At 41.5% G+C, this 9,388-nt stretch overlaps 1 pseudogene; it reads left to right on the forward strand.

Moving 5' to 3' along the window:
• Nucleotides 1–1,149: 1,149 nt before the first annotated feature.
• Nucleotides 1,150–8,842, forward strand: LOC128015163 (protein FAM107B-like; annotated as a pseudogene).
• Nucleotides 8,843–9,388: the final 546 nt, after the last annotated feature.

The following is a 9,388-nucleotide window of genomic DNA, read 5'->3' on the forward strand; positions in this document are numbered from 1 at the left end:
AAACAGGACCCACTGGTACAATCTTCACCGGGTCCCCGCTGACCCCAGTGTAGTAACTGCTGCTCCACCTGAACCAGTGTTGCCAAGTCCGTGGTTGTTTTCATGTCCGCCGTTCTAAGAAACCCCAATCCCAATAACTTGATATTTAGCACCTAAAATATGAATTTTACCAAGGCAACCCTTCCAATAAACGTATATTTTAACCCAGGGAAGCAATTTTTTATCGGGGAACCTCCTGGAAATGCGTTTGGGCTAGTTTTGGACTCGTTTTGAGAAGCAACTGGTCAGGATTTGTTGTGAAAACCTGGCAACCCTTACCTATACTACTAATTACAGGAGCGTCATTACTGATGAGATGAGCATGAAAATCACATTCGATTTTTTCAGCCCTAATTGAACTAAACTTTGTCTTTAATAAAGTAGTGGAGTAAGAGTGAAAGTAGATGTAAATAAAACATACTCAAGTAAAGTACAGATCCCGGAAAAAAAAAATACTTAAGTAAAGTAGCAAAGTATTTTTACTTCGTTACTTACCACCACTGCTGAATACCTCTTTCTGGCGAATTCTCTCGTCAGAAACAACAAAGTGCAGATGTGTGTACGAATCTATAATTAAGATATTGATTTCACAGTGTTTATAGTTTAAGTGATTTTAATGGCAGTTTCTGAGAGTGATTGAACTCTAGCCTGTCTGTGAAAATGATCTTTAATAATGTAAATGTTATTTGCTTTCTTTATGAACAATGAAAGATTAGTAGCAATATTTATATCACATTAACTTTCAATGTTAAATTCACATTTAATATAAAGTCAGTTGTTTTGTAAAGTCAGTTGGGTTTTATAATAAATTACATAAATTGAAGTAAAGGCTGATGAAATATATACATTTATACACACACACACATACATTGCATACATTTTATCTATATATCTAAATAAAAATAGGCTCAGTATATATGACCCAAAGTAACTAGTAACTAACTACTTGAGTAGATTGTTTTATCCGATACTCTTTTACTCTTACTCAAGTAACTATTCAAGACTAGTACTTTTACTTTTACTTGAGTAAATATTTCTAGAAGTACTTTTGCTTTTACTTGAGTACAGTCTTTGGGTACTCTACCCACCTCTTGAGGCACTCATGGAATCATGGGTGTGACCCACGGAAAGAAAGTAAGGATATTTTTATCCAGTTTGAAGAACCTGTTTGTTGCTACTTTAGCAGTGTAAGTCATACACCTACTCTAAAGGTCTGACAAATGGATGATTGTAAATGGAAGTTATTCAAAAGTGTTGTAAGCTTAAAATTCTTGAATTTAACAGGTGAGAATGTTTCTTTTGTTTGATGCTATTTTCCTGTTTGTGTGACTTCAAATCAATGTTTGATCATGAAATAATTATTCTAAAATTAAATATACTTATGTATATGTATATGCTTAAAAGCGCACATTAAATTATGAGTTGAGTGTCTTTTAAGTTAATTTGGTTTCAGTTATTAGAAATATGTGTGAAATCAAGGTGCATCAGCAGTGTTGTTTTAGTATTATTTACATCATAGTTTTTATTAATTAGAATGAGCGTGAGTTTTTTTTTCATTTTGTTATGTGCCTTTTACATTATAATAATTGATTATATTTTAAATTAAAGTAATGTTATTGTTTCAACATTTCTTTGCCAGTTTTTCATAATATTTATAGTTTTATGTATTTTATAATTTTTATAGCATTTTATTTATATTGCAGCTTTATTTGAGTTAACAAAAATGTTTTTTAAATAGTTGTAGTTTTGTTAAAAAAAAATTATAATGCATATTTTATAAATATGTGGTTATTAAAAATAACCCTGTATTATAAAAGCTAAACTTAGATTCTTCTCAACTCTAGATGTCTCAATCTGTAGCTTTCATACCTTTTGAATTCTTTCAGTGTAAAAAAAAAGTATATATTTAGTTGCAATTTGTGACATTAACCTCATTTGAATACTTCCTTTCTGATTTTCTTTCCCGTGGTGATTTAGTCCAAGGACTCCTCGTGACATTCCTGACACAATCACATTCTAGAAAGCATACAGATTATAAAGGGAAAATTTGTTTGGGAGGGCCAGTAATGAGGTGGCTAAATGCCAGCTGGTCCCAAAATGATTTTAGTCCAATATGATCAACCCAGCATGGTGTTAACGTGTGCATACACACACACACACACACACACACACACACACACTCACACTCAATACCTCCCTTGTGTTAGTTTAAATATCTCTAAACACACAGGGCTATTGTCCTCTTCATCAAAAGCTTTAGAGATTTAGTTTGGATGGATGGATGGAAACAATAATAGTGATATTATGGTTTTTGTAAACTACTATGATGGTAATATGTTAATCATATACAGTGCCATGATAATATGCTGTCACTATAGCACATCACTATGAAAAGCAGAGGAAATATGCTAAAGTAAAATAAAGATTTTGTTTTAAGATTAGTTTTTTTGTATTTTGCCTTGTGGTGAAAATACAATGACTCGTATCCATTTCCTTTCACAGGCAGATCATAATCATCAAAGTCATAATTCCACTTGTGGTCAGCCACTTATTGGACCCGGTGAATCAGGTTTTCTATGTTCCTTTCATATTATTTGATGTAGTTACATTGATTAATTGTGCTTTTCATTATTATTACTCATGCTTTTTTGAACAAAGGTGCATCTGTTGCTACAGTCATGTGAGGTGTCCTATGATTTTTCTATGTGAATGAACTTCCTGGTGGATGCTATTATCTGTTTTTATGTTTTAAGTCCACCTAAAATTTTAATTTGCTGAAAGATTCACCCCCAGGCCATCAAATAAGTTTGTTTTCTACACTGAAAGAGATTTGGAGAATTACATCACTTGCTCACAAATGGATCCTCTGCAGTGAATGGGTGCCCTTGTCAGTTGAAGTGAAATTTTATATCCAGTGAAAAACGAAATCTTGTCTGAATCAGGAGAGAAATATGCACAGATCAAGCACAATTTATAAGCAAAAACAGTTTTTTAAAGTCCAGTGACTACAGGGAAATTACATTTTCACTGGAGGAAGCATCATTATGGATTATGGACTGGTATTTTGGATCAAAAGTGATTCATTATAGAATTTTTCAATACAAACATGCTTCTTTTTGCTTCACAAGATATTAATTGATGGACTGGAGTCGTGTGTGTTCCTTTAATAGAATGCTCTCTCTTGCTCTTCTCCATTTCTTAGATTCAGTCTCTGTGATAGACCCTGAGCAGAGGTGGGGCAGAGAAGAGGATTTAGACCAGAGCAAGCTACTTCCTGAGCAAACGGACAGCGGTTACTATGAAGAGCTCATCCGGCCTAAAAAGCTCCACAATCCCATCAAAACATCCAAGAGCCACCGGGAACTCCAGAGAGAGCTGATTATTACACACAAAAGGTGCACACTGGCAAAGAATTTGAGTTTGAAACAATTTTAAACCACGAACAATTTTAGTTGCAGCCTTAATTTATCACCTGACCCAATTCCTAATCTCACTTCAAACACGGTTTAAATCTCCATTGTATGTACAAGTTTTGTCCAACAGAGGGCAGTAAAGCCAAAGTTGTGTATATTCAGATTGTATAAAGAGCCCCTGGCGGAGTTTTCCTCTTGTGGATACATTAAATAATAATAATAATAATAATAATAATGATAATAATAATAATAATAATAATAATAAAAGTCCCAATGTATTTTCTTATGAATTATCTGTTGCTAGATATGGTGTTTTTGAAGTGAGACAACTGAAATCAAAATCTACCCTATTTGCTTTCGTAAATACACTCCCCTTGTAGTGAACTATCCATCAATGCATATGGTTAAAACACACACACACACACACACGTTTGTTTTTGTGAAAAGTGGGGACATCCCTTAGACGTAACGGTTTTTATACTGTAGAAACTGTATTTTCTATCGTCCTACATCAACCCTACCCCTAACCCTAACCCTCACAGGAAACTTTGTGCATTTTTACTTTCTCAAAAAAACTCATTCTGTATGATTTATAAGCATTTTGAAAAAAGGAGACATGGGTTATGTCCTCATAAATCACCCTCTCCCTGTAATACCTGTGTCATACCCATGTCATTATACAGAGTTGTGTCCTGATATGTCAAAAAAACATGTCACAATTTCTATTATATGTGATACAAAGACACTTATCTCATCTATCAGAGGAGCAGTGCTGGAGGAGAAGCCAGAGCTGCAGAGAGTTCTGCAACAGAGAAACAGATCTCAAGCTCTGAGACGAGACAGAAAACAGGACGAAGAGAAATCACCACTGGAGCAGGAGTTACTGAAGAGATAGATGAGGTTAGAGAAGGTAAAACCTGACATACCTTTCCTTAAACCATATAGAAATTAGTATTTATATACAATGTCAGTTTTGGATGGACAATATTGTTTTATTGTTCAAATTACACAAAATGCTCCCTTATTTTGGTTATTTTTACATCTCAAGACCAGAACACATTGATCTCGGGTTCCAAAAAATGTGCCGTCAACCATAATGTAGGGAAGATCAGGGGCACTTGTAACATTTTTTACATTTTCCTTCATAAATCACAGACTACTTGAGATACTATCATCTTTTGATACAAGAAACAAATATAGGTACACTTGTCACAGTGTCTGGGTTGTTGTTCCCTGGGGTTCCACTAGATGTCCTTCTTGCTCACGGTGTCTGTCACCAGATCACTTCCTCCTCCCTTATTTGGTCACCTTCCTCCTTGTTGTGTAATTGATTGTCCCCCACCATTCTCTTGTTCCCTCATTATCCTTCTGTCTATTTATACCCAGTCTGTCTTAGTCAGTGTTACGGAGTCCTTGATTAATGTCAGAGTATTATTCATGTTCGTCAATTCTTGCCTTGTCTTGCCTTGTGTTCGTGTCTTGTTTATGTGGATTGATGTTTTGGTTTCGACCCCTGCCTGGACTGTTACCCCTCTGGATTATCCCTTAAATAAATCATACTTATGAGCCAGCGCCTCAGCACAAGATGGCCGTCAACCCAGTGCCACAGCTCAAGATGGCCACCAACCCAGCGCCACAGCACAAGATGGCTGCTGAGCCAGCGCCTCAGCACAAAATGGCCGCCAGCCCAGCGCCACAGCACAAGTTGGCCGCCAGCCCAGCGCCACAGCACAAGATGGTTGCTGAGCCAGCGCCTCAGCACAAGATGGCCGCCAACCCAGCGCCACAGCACAAGAGGACCGCCAGCCCAGTGCCACAGCACAAGATGGCCGCCAGCCCAGCGCCACAGCACAAGATGGCCGCTAGCCCAGTGCCACAGCACAAGATGGCCGCCAGCCCAGCGCCACAGCACAAGATGGCCGCCAGCTTAGAGCCACAGCACAAGATGGCCGCCTGCCCAGTGCCACAGCACAAGATGGCCAACTCAACGCCTGAGTCGCCAGTCCAGGTGCCACCGACTCGCCATCATAGAGGACGGAGGACGAGGAGACGGGCGCCTACCGTTCCTCAAGGCCTGGAGAACGTTCCCGACCGGGCCGCTGTCGTCCAGAAGGACGTTCCCAAGCGGGCCGCTGCCGTCCAGGAGGACATTCCCGAGCGGACCGCTGCCGTCCCCGAGACGGTGCCCGAGGTGGTGCCCGATGCTTTTCCGGTGACCGAGGTGGTGTCCGATGCCGAGACGGTGCCCGAGGCTGTTCCTGAGGCCGAGGTGGTGCCTGATGCCGAGGCGGAACCCAATGCTGTTCCAGAGGTCGAGGTGGTGCCCGATGCGGTGCCCGATGCTGTTCTGGAGGCCGAGACGCTGACCGATGCTGTTCTGGAGGCCGAGAAGGTGACCGATGCTGTTCCGAAGGCCGAAGTGGTGCTCGATACCGAGGCGGTGCCTGAGGCCGTTCCCGATGCAGTGTCCGAGGTCGCTCACGATGCCTTGACCGAGGCGGTGCTCGAGACCGTTCCAGAGACAGTGCCCGAAGCCAAGGCACCTCGGGTCTTCACAGACAGTCTAGAGTGTAGTCAGATTCCCGTGGACTCTCCGGAGTCGGGTCAGGTTCCGGTGGACTCTCCGGAGTCAGGTCAGGGTCCGGTGGACTCTCCGGAGTCGAGTCAGGTTTCGGTGGACTCTCCGGAGTCGAGTCAGGTTCCGGTGGACTCTCCGGAGTCGAGTCAGGTTCCGGTGGACTCTCCGGAGTCGAGTCATGTTCCAGTGGACTCTCCGGAGGCGAGTCAGACTCCCATGGACTCTCCGGAGTCGGGTCAAGTTCCGGTGGACTCTCCGGAGTCGAGTCATGATCCAGTGGAATCTCAGGAGTCGAGTCAGGTTCCGGTGGACTCTCACGAGTCGAGTCAGGTTCCCGTAGACTCTCAGGAGTCGAGTCAGGTTCCCGCAGACTCTCAGGAGTCGAGTCAGGTTCCCGTAGACTCTCAGGAGTCGAGTCAGGTTCCGGTGGACTCTCAGGAGTCGAGTCAGGTTCCGGTGGACCCTCCGGAGTCGAGTCAGGTGCCGGTGGACCCTCCGGAGTCGAGTCAGGTGCCGGTGGACCCTCCGGAGTCGAGTCAGGTGCCGGTGGACCCTCCGGAGTCGAGTCAGGTGCCAGTGGACCCTCCGGAGTCGAGTCAGGTGCCGGTGGACCCTCCGGAGCCGAGTCAGGAGTACGATGATCCTCCGGAGCCGAGTCAGGAGTACGATGATCCTCCGGAGCCAGGGCTAGTCACCGCTGACTCTCCAGAGTCAGGTCAAGTCACCGATCTTCTCTGGGGATGACCGGCTACTATAGAGGTTTTTGTAAAAACTTTGCCTCTGTAGTTTCCCCACTTACAGACCTTCTTAGTACCTCTAAGAAATTTGCTTGGACTCCAGAATGTCCTCATGCTTTTAATGCTGCCAAGGATATTTTGTGTAATGCACCAGTGTTGTCTGCTCCAAATTTTGCCCTCCCGTTTAAACTACAGGTGGATGCAAGCGCTGTTGGAGCTGGAGCAGTGCTGTTACAGGAGGACCGTGATGGAATTGACCACCCCGTGTGCTATTACTCAAAGAAGTTTTCAAAGTGCCAGCAGAGGTATAGCACTATTGAAAAGGAGGCATTGGCACTGTTACTAGCCTTGCAGCACTTTGAAGTGTACTTGGGAGATCACAGTAACCCAGTCATCGTTTACACTGACCATAACCCCCTGGTTTTCCTGTCCCAAATGGCTAATTCCAACCAGATGTTGATGCGGTGGTCCTTGATGGTGCAGGGATACCATCTGGATATTCGCCATAAGAAAGGCTCAGAGAATGTTGTGGCCGATGCCCTGTCCAGGGTCCATTCAGTGGAAAACTAAGTGTACTAATGGGTTGGGGGGGTTGTTTACAAACTTTTTGTTAGTTTGAAATCTCGTGGTGGGGGTGTTACGTCCCAGGGCTTACTTAATTGGGACTGTCTCTTGTGTATGTGCCTTGTGTTCTTTTCTCTCGCCCTCTCAAGTGCTGACAAGGACTAACAGGTGAAGACCAATTAGTGGATGATTCTTCTGATGATTGGCCCACAAGAGGAAATGCTTGAAGATAAAAGACAGAGTTGCGATGTCTGGAGGGTGGGAATTTGGAGCGAGAGTACCTTCTGCTGATGTCACCAGAGTTTGTAGCTGATTTTGTTGTGATTAGAAGTTTGTTGATGAATTTCTAGTGGTCCTCTTGTGGGAGGATTTATTCAGCCCAAACGTGAGTTATTTTCTTTTGTTGTTAGAACTAAGGTTTATTTTTGTTTTCCTTTGTTTTCATGGGAAGCTGTAGGGAAGTGGTTGCTATTTATTTTGATTATGCTTTTTCTCCTGTTTAAGATCAGTTAGGGAGTTAGGGTAATCTTTTGTATTTTGTTTTCTTTTTATTTTGTAGGTTAGTTAGGTTTGTTTTTGGGAGTTAGTAGGTTTTGTTTGTTATGTTGGCCTGGACCCCTCCTGAAGTTATATTTGCTTCCTTGTGTTTAATAAATTCTATTCTGTTTTCACGTTACTTGCGTGGCTGTGTGAGTCAGTAGAAGGAAAAAACTCCCTCCATTTTTCCTCCATTTTCTTTATTACTCCCTCCCATCCCCTAGACTGGGGAGGTATGTAATACTATTTATACCCAGTCTGTCTTAGTCTGTGTTACGGAGTCCTTGTTTAATGTCAGAGTATTATTCATGTCCGTCAATTCCTGCCTTGTCTTGCCTTGTGTTCGTGTCTTGTTTATGTGGATTGATGTTTTGGTTTCGACCCCTGCCTGGACTGTTACCCCTCTGGATTATCCCTTAAATAAATCATACTTACCTGCAATTGGTTCCTTCTCTCGTTCCTGTAACACCGTACGTGACAGCACTAATGAATAATATAATTTTCACTAATAAGGATAAGACTATTTAATTGAATGCAATAAGTCAGATTGTTACAACTGCCCCTTGGTGGGGGCGATTAAGTGTTTATTTTTTAAGATGTAGTCATATATGTTCAAAAAGCAAAAGTCTGTACATCCGAAGTAACTTTCATACCTCAAAATCAGTATTTTGTTATAAACTTCTGCCGAGTTAAAATGATTGTGCTCTTTTTCACAGGCAGAGAGAGAATCCTGCTGAGCGTGTGTAGATTTATTGTTATCATTTAGCTCCCGTCTCTTCTGCACACTAGGTACTATAACTTATAAACCAACACCTCCATTCAGAACTGATTTAGCCCTAATAATTTCTTTTTCTCAGTCTGAGAGAGAGACCGAAGAGCAGAGAGAAAGGTCAAAGTGTGCACCTGAGTTCATCAGGGTCAAAGAGAGCCTGAAGAGGACAGTGATCACAAGTGCTGTGGAGAAAGAGCTGTAATCATGCATCACCTTACAACACTGATCTACAGAAGTGTTGATACTCCTCCAGCTGCTGATTTGATCAGTTCTTTAGTTGTATTTAGAAAGCTTGGGGTTTGGATTTTGAATAATGCTATGTCAGTGTTAAGACATGTAAAGCACTTGAAATGGTCTAATAAGAGTTCACTTTAATTGCTGATTAAGTGGCTGTAATTTGCAGCAGTGAGAGAAACACACAAAAACAGAATAACTCTAATGTACTGGAACTGTTTCTAATATTTTTGAACTTGGTATATGAACATGGTTCAAATCATTTGATGGTATCAAATATGCATACTAGTTTTGGATACAGTGCACTAGTATATTTAACAAAATGTGCAGTGTGAAAAGAAAATAGGGAACACTGTATCCCATAATGCAGTTTCAGATTAGATTTTTCATTTAGTTTGACAAATGAACTGACAAATTGTAGCATCTCTTTTCCTTGACTTATTTGATTCGACAGACAATCTGAATTATTTAAAATAACATACATAATGCATACTTTCCCTACAAATTGTTTTTA

This window comes from Carassius gibelio, chromosome A6 (assembly GCF_023724105.1).
Source record: "Carassius gibelio isolate Cgi1373 ecotype wild population from Czech Republic chromosome A6, carGib1.2-hapl.c, whole genome shotgun sequence".
NCBI lineage: Eukaryota > Metazoa > Chordata > Actinopteri > Cypriniformes > Cyprinidae > Carassius > Carassius gibelio.